General features: G+C 43.1%; 1 protein-coding gene across 3 annotated transcripts in view; it reads right to left on the bottom strand.

Moving 5' to 3' along the window:
* sema3bl (sema domain, immunoglobulin domain (Ig), short basic domain, secreted, (semaphorin) 3bl) overlaps positions 1-7,500 on the bottom strand; it is a 120,040-nt gene that overhangs the window by 51,225 nt on the left and 61,315 nt on the right. The window lies entirely within an intron of this gene.

The following is a 7,500-nucleotide window of genomic DNA, read 5'->3' as shown; positions in this document are numbered from 1 at the left end:
AGGGGACATGGTTTGTGTAAATCCTGCTGTACAGTGTGTGATGCAGTGCGTGCTTGGGTTGAATGGCAGGTTCTGATGTCCCTGCATCATGTGTGCTGGTTCGACCCACATTACTGTATTTGTCATTTATACCCACGTCTCTCCACCAGTGGTACTCAGCTAAGAGTGTGCAGGTTTTCTCCCCAACCTGACACTCAGCCAGCTGATCTCGCTGATTTACAGATGTTCAACCACACAGGGGAGGTGTGTGTGTGTGTGTGAGTCTTTAAATAAATCTCAATACACAGTTTAAGAGCAATTGTCATCCAAGGCCGATAAGTTGGCTTGAGGGTTTTTTGAGGAGAACGAACATGAGTTCTTAAACATTATTGATCCCACATGTCTGAAATAAAGGCCAAGAAAAAATAGTTTTATTAGATGAAATGTGATAGCATCGATGTGCTGGATGCAAAACGTATCTTCAGTTTTTTCTTAGCTTTAGTGGCGTCGTATCCTGTGTGTGGAGCAGGTTTCATTATACTGGGTCCAATGAGGCCACTCGAAGGAGCGCTAAAAACTCAAGATGGCGTTGAAAAAAAAGCATGTTGAAATATGAATATGACTTCAGCCTTTGTTGTGTTTCCTGGTGGGTGTGAGCTTTTCGAAATATGAGGTTTATTGAGTGATAAAATTGCTTGGTATTTTTCCCCACAGCAAACACAGATTGTAAGAGAAGTGGGGTTAAATGAAATAAGTAAGAAAGAAAGGCAGGTTTTGGAAAAGTAAACATAAACTACGGTTTGTTTTGGTGAGTACCTCATCCTCTACCTCACCTTCTCCTAACCCCTTAACAGCCACGTCTCTTACAGACATATCCAAAGACACGGCGACAGCAACAGTGGGAAGAAAGAATGGACAGAAAAACGTGGACTGATAATCGTAACTACGACACGCTTGGAAAAATCCCATTACAGGAAGGGGCTACAGAAAGTGGAGCTCTAAAGACAAGTCTGCACTTTCAGACTGTACAGGAAGGCTCAAGGAAGCAAAGGGCACGACTGCTTCCCTTTTCCTGGTTTGCCGTAACAGCTGGCTAAATGGTCGCCATGGCAACAGAGAGGAAACAGATCGGTTAGGTATCACTTGTTGAAGTTGACAAGGTTAAACTCATACTCAAAATGAGTGTCTCGCGGATAGAAAGAGAGAGGAAGAGGAAAAGAGAGAGAGAAAGAAAGAGCGAGAGAGAAAGAGACAGAAACAAACAAAGTTGGTGGATGGGTTTTGTGTGTGTGTGTGTGTGTGTGTGTGTGTGTGTGTGTGTACTGTGCTGTATGTGTGAGCAAATTTATATGTGAATGTGTGTTTTGCATTTGTGCACATGCAAGTGTGCACATGTGTATGTATATAAACTTCGAGTTTTATGTTTGCTTTTCTCTACACGTTTACATGCATTCGTATATGTGTACATGTAAATGTGGATTATTGTTTTAGACTGTGTGTGTGTGTGTGGGTTGATTATGGTTTGGAAGAAACTTTTAACAAAAATTCTGAAATATTAACCACTGGTCCAGACAATTGCAGTTGGACTATACTTACCAGCTTTAAGTTTTTATATTTTGTGCACCGTAGGCCATGTTCACAGAATAGTGGTTAGAGGTTTATGGATGCTGGGACTGACAAAGAAAAGGGCCAAGCAACTAATGAGATGTTGTTCGGTCTCACCTATTATTGGCAGTTGTCCTGTATGGAAAAGCTGCGGCTTTCTCCATCCTTGAATGGAGGCTGAACATTTTGCTTTGTACATGCAAGTGCTATTGCCATAGTAACACATATGATATGACAAGTCCTAATGTCATGTATCTGAACGATGTAGGTCCCCTGTAATGTGGACATAAAATGTGGACATAAATAAAGACTACAAAATATGTGTGTATGTGTGTGTGTGTGTGTGTGTCCACATATTTGTAAAATGTCTGTTTGTCATTTTGTGCCTGCATGTGACCCGTGTCCCCATCTAAGCAGCAGTTAGCCACTTACCCATTGTTGATGGTTTCCTGAAGTGCTTTTAGGCAAAGTAAAACTGAGCTCTGAGTCGTAAACCATGTCAGGGGAGTAAGACAAATAGTTTACACAATTAATATTGCTCTTTCCCATTTATTCATTTCTCTAGCCAAAAAAACATATCTGCAATAAACAAGGAAAACCACATTTTCAGTGAAATATAATTGATGAAAGCTAAAACCCTCCCTAATTATATGGACAAAACCGATCCAAACTATGGCCTGTGATGTTTGTAATGTGGTAGTGTGTTTCTGTTGGGAGAGGCAGGAATTTCAAAGAGCTGAAAACATTTGGATGTCTGACAGGTCTCTAACAGCAGCTCCAAAGATTTCTTGAACTTCACGTCTGAGAACTATGTCATGGTATTTTTCCTCTGATTACTAAACCCCACATTTGTGTGGTGCGGCCTAATCCTGCGTGAATCAAGCGGTGTTTATCTCCATCCTAATGGCATCATCTCTGGGAGGGCAGACTCTGTGTGGTCCAGCAGAAGACAATGAGTAGAGCGAGAGATGGGGAGATTGGAAATCCGTCTCCACTGTGTTTCTGCTCTCATCCTTCTCGGGGAGCAGCCTTGGAGAGCTGTGTGGTCTTTGAGTAAAGTGCAGCCGAGTGAAGCGAGTGCTCCTGAGACTGGGAATCCCTCCCTCCTCTCAGGGAGGGTTGATGGAAAACTTTGTGTTATGGGAGTGTGTTGAGTGGAGTCAGAGGCTTTAAAGAATAGAAGCCTCACAATGTGTCTCATTTCCTTGTTCTGAGGAAGTACTCTTACTCCTACATCACACTAAATGAACCAAAAACTTAGGTCTTTGATGGATTTTCATTAATTTCGAATTAAATAATCCATTTCCACCGCTGAGATGATCTTGGGACCAAGTGATGAAGCGTAACAGGATAAACACAGCTGCAAATACTAACATTACTGATGGGTCCATTTGCTTTAGGTGTGGCAATGAGCAAGCATTCACAACAGTCAATAGTTTTGTCAATGCTTGCTCATTGCCACATCTAAATCCCACAAGCCCATATTTAGTGTTATTAGCTGCAGTTGTGTTAAGCCTGCTATACTTACATCACTTGCTCCCAAGTTTTCCTCCCTTAGATGGTGGTAAACTCACCAAAGTGGTATAACATTTAGTTGCTTTTTAAAGCGAAAAAAAAATCAGTTTCAAAATTATCTGTGTGTGTGTGTGTGTGTGTGTGTTTGTGTGCACACATATATATCATATATATATAAATACACACACACACACACACACACACACACACACACACACACACACACACATACATACCCTGTGTAGGATAAGCGGTTTGGATAATGTGTGTGTGTGTGTGTGTGTGTGTGTGTGTGTGTGTGTGTGTGTGTGTGTGTGTGTGTGTGTGTGTGTGTGTGTATATATATATATATATATATAGAGGGGATGGTGGATATTAATATATACAGAATGACCACTGATATACAGTGCATCCAGAAAGTATTCACACCCCTTCACTTTCCCCACATTTTGTTATGTTACAGCCTTATTCCAAAATGGATTAAATTACTTTTTTTTCTCATCATCTACACACAATACCCCATAATGACAAAGTGAAAAAGGTTTTGTAGAAATTTTTGCAAATTTATTAAAAATAAAAAACTGAAATATTGCATGTACATAAGTATTCACACCCTTTGCTATGACACTCAAAATTGAGCTCAGGTTCATCCTGTTTCCACTGATCATCCTTGAGATGTTTCTACATCTTCATTGGAGTCCACCCGTAGTAAATTCAATTGATCGGACATGATTTGGAAAGGCACACACCTGTCTATATAAGGTCCCACTGTTGACAGTGCATGTCAGAGCAGAAACCAAGCCATGAAGTCAAAGGAATTGTCTGTGGACTTCCGAGACAGGATTGTATCGAGGCACAGATCTGGGGAAGGGTACAAAAAAATTTCTACAGCTTTGAAGTTCCCGAAGAGCACAGTGGTCTCCATTATTCGTAAATAGAAGACGTTTGGATCCACCAGGACTCTTCCTAGAGCTGGTCACCCAGCCAAACTGAGCAATCGAGGGAGAAGAGCCTTGGTCAGGGAGGTAACCAAGAACCCGATGGTCACTCTGACAGAGCTCCAGCGTTCCTCTGTGGAGATGGGAGAACCTTCCAAAAGGACAACCATCTCTGCAGCACTCCACTAATCAGGCCTTTATGGTAGAGTGGCCAGACAGAAGCCTCTGCTCAGTAACAGGCACATGACAGCCCACTTGGAGTTTGCCAGAAAGCACCTAAAGGACTCTCAGACCATGACAAACAAGATTCTCTGGTCTGATGAAACCAAGATTGAACTCTTTGGCCTGAATGCCAAACGTCACATCTGGAGAAAACCAGGCACCTCTCATCACCTTGCTAGTACCATCCCTACAGTGAAGCATGGTGGTGGCAGCATCATGCTGTGGGGACGTTTTTCAGCAGCAGGAACTGGGAGACTAGTCAGGATTGAGGGAAAGATGAATGGAGCAAAGTACAGAGAGATCCTTGATGAAAACCTGCTCCAGAGCGCTCAGGACCTCAGACTGGGGCGAAGGTTTACCTTTCAACACAACAACGACCCTAAGCACACAGCCAAGACAATGAAGGAGTGGCTTCGGGACAAGTCGGTGAATATCCTTGAGTGGCCCAGCCAGAGCCCAGACTTGAACCCCATTGAACATCTCTGGAAAGACCTGAAAATAGCTATGCAGTGACACTCCCCATCTAACCTTACAGAGCTCGAGAGGATCTGCAGAGAAGAATGGGAGAAATACCCCAAATATAGGTGTGCCAAGCTTGTAACTTCATACCCATGAAGACTTGAGGCTGTAATCGCTGCCAAGGGTGCCTCAACCAAGCACTGAGTAAAGGGTGTGAATACTTGTGTACATGCATTATTTCAGTTTTTTATTTTTAATACATTTGCAAAAATTTCTACAAAACCTTTTTCGCTTTGTCATTATGGGGTATTGTGTGTAGATTGATGAGAAAAAAAAGGAATTTAATCCATTTTGGAGTAAGGCTGTAACATAACAAAATGTGGGGAAAGTGAAAGGGTGTGAATACTTTCCGGATGCACTGTATGTTGAATGAACATTGTGTGTGTGTGTATATATATATATCTGCATCTTCCTCTGTCACACCAGCCACCTGCATGTCCTCCCTCACCACATCCATAAACCTCCTATTTGGCCTTCCTCTTTTCCTCTTCCCTGGCAGCTCCATATTCAGCATCCTTCTTCCAGTATACCCAGCATGTCTCTTCCACACATGTCCAAGCCATCTCAATCTTGCCTCTCTTGCTTTGAACCATCCAACCTGAGCTGTCACTCTAATATACTCATTCCTAATCCTGTCCTTCTTCGTCACTCCCAGTGAAAATCTTAGCACCTTCAACTCTGCCACCTCCAGCTCCGCCTCCTGTCTTTTCGTCAGTGCCACTGTCTCCAAACCATATAACAAAGCTGGTCTCACAACCATCTTGTAAACCTTCCCTTTAACTCTTGCTGGTACCCTTCTGTCACAAATCACTCCTGACACTCTTCTCCACCCACTCCACCCTGCCTGCACTCTCTTCTTCACCTCTCTTCTGCACTCCCCGTTACTTTGGACAGTTGACCCCCAGTATTTAAACTCATACGCCTTCTTCATCTCTACTCCTTGCATCCTCACCATTCCACTGTCCTCACTCTCATTCATGCACAGGTATTCCATCTTGCTCTGACTTACTTTCATTCCTCTTCTCTCCAGTGCATACCTCCACCTCTCCAGGCTCTCCTCAACCTGCACCCTACTCTCGCTACAGATCACAATGCCATCCGCAAACATCATAGTCTACAGAGACTCCTGCCTGATCTCGTCCGTCAATCTGTCCATCACCATTGCAAACAAGAAAGGGCTCAGATCCTTGATGTAATCCCACCTCCACCTTGAACCCATCTGTCATTCCAACCACACACTTCACCATTGTCACACCGCCCTCATACATATCCTGCACCACTCCTACATACTTCTCTGCAACTCCCGACTTCCTCATACAATACCACACCTCCTCTCTCGGAACCCTGTCATATGCTTTCTCTAAAGCCACAAAGACACAATGTAACTCCTTCTGGCCAACTCTATACTTCAACATATACACTCAACATTCTCAAAGCAAACATCGCATCTGTGGTGCTCTTTCGTGGCATGAAACCATACTGCTGCTCACTAATCACCACCTCTCCTCTTAGCCTAGCTTCTACTACTCTCCAAGAGACACGAACTGATGAAGCCTCTTGGATGAGAGGCGGAACGTCTTCACAGATATAGACCAAGTCCAGTTGCACTCGATTCAATTCCTTTGGATAACCATGACCTGGATGAATGAGAACATTCACAGACATCCTGCCTTTATTATGTTTCATCTCCCCAGGAGAAACCTTTGAGATCTCTGGGAGTAGACTGAAAGATGTAGCCCAGTTTGAAAACGGAGAGTTAGTCACTAGCGTAGGTACCCGAGGTCATGGTTGGAAGGGTTTACTGACTGACCTTTTGTTATCCAAAGAAAGTTGACTGAATCCACATACTCTTTCTCAGCAACTGCAAAATCACACCTCAACTGTAGTTGTTGAGAAACCCACTCACATTCATGACCCAGATGGTTCCACTGGTTTGCAGAGAAACCTGCAACCGTCCCATCACAGGAATATCGTTGTTCCTTTTGGAATAAATTATAAGAGCCCAAAATATTTTTTTTCTCCATAACAACGTGTGAAATAACCAAACATTACACAAGCTGGCTGGCATAGAAACATAAGATAATTAACAATGACGGGTAATACGACTGAAGAGCTAACATTACAGTCACTGAAACCTTCACATGGCCAAAAACTTGGTTGATGGAAATGGCTCTGACGGGCAGCGAGAGCAGAGTCAAGACTTGTAGAGCAGTTTCCAGAATAAACAGCTGATGAGCAATACAGAGCAGTCAGGAACTATAACACAAAGAGGAAACACTGACCAATGAGCAGTCATGAACTATAACACAAAGAGGAAACACTGACCAATGAGCAATCCGGAACTACAACACAAAGAGGAAACTCTGACCAATTCATACACACATGCGCTAGCACACACACACACACACACACACACACACACACACACACACACACACACACACACACACACACACACACACACACACACACACAAACACACACACACACACACACACACACACAAACTAGCATGACAGGCAATTTCGAAATTGCACTGTAGATCTGGATGTATTGGCCCATCCAAGTCTTTGGTCTCAGCAGCTGTTTAATCTTCACAAAAAGCCCATTCAGAGCACTGTTTGCAGACTGCCAGAGAACACAGGAAACATAGAGTCATGACAAAAAAATCTATTTTATTCCTCCATCAACCACAATTTCTGAGGGTTTCTGACAATTTACC

Source organism: Lampris incognitus, chromosome 2 (assembly GCF_029633865.1).
Source record: "Lampris incognitus isolate fLamInc1 chromosome 2, fLamInc1.hap2, whole genome shotgun sequence".
NCBI lineage: Eukaryota > Metazoa > Chordata > Actinopteri > Lampriformes > Lampridae > Lampris > Lampris incognitus.
Note: the sequence above shows the minus strand (reverse complement) of the source record. Positions and strands in the feature narration are given on the sequence as shown.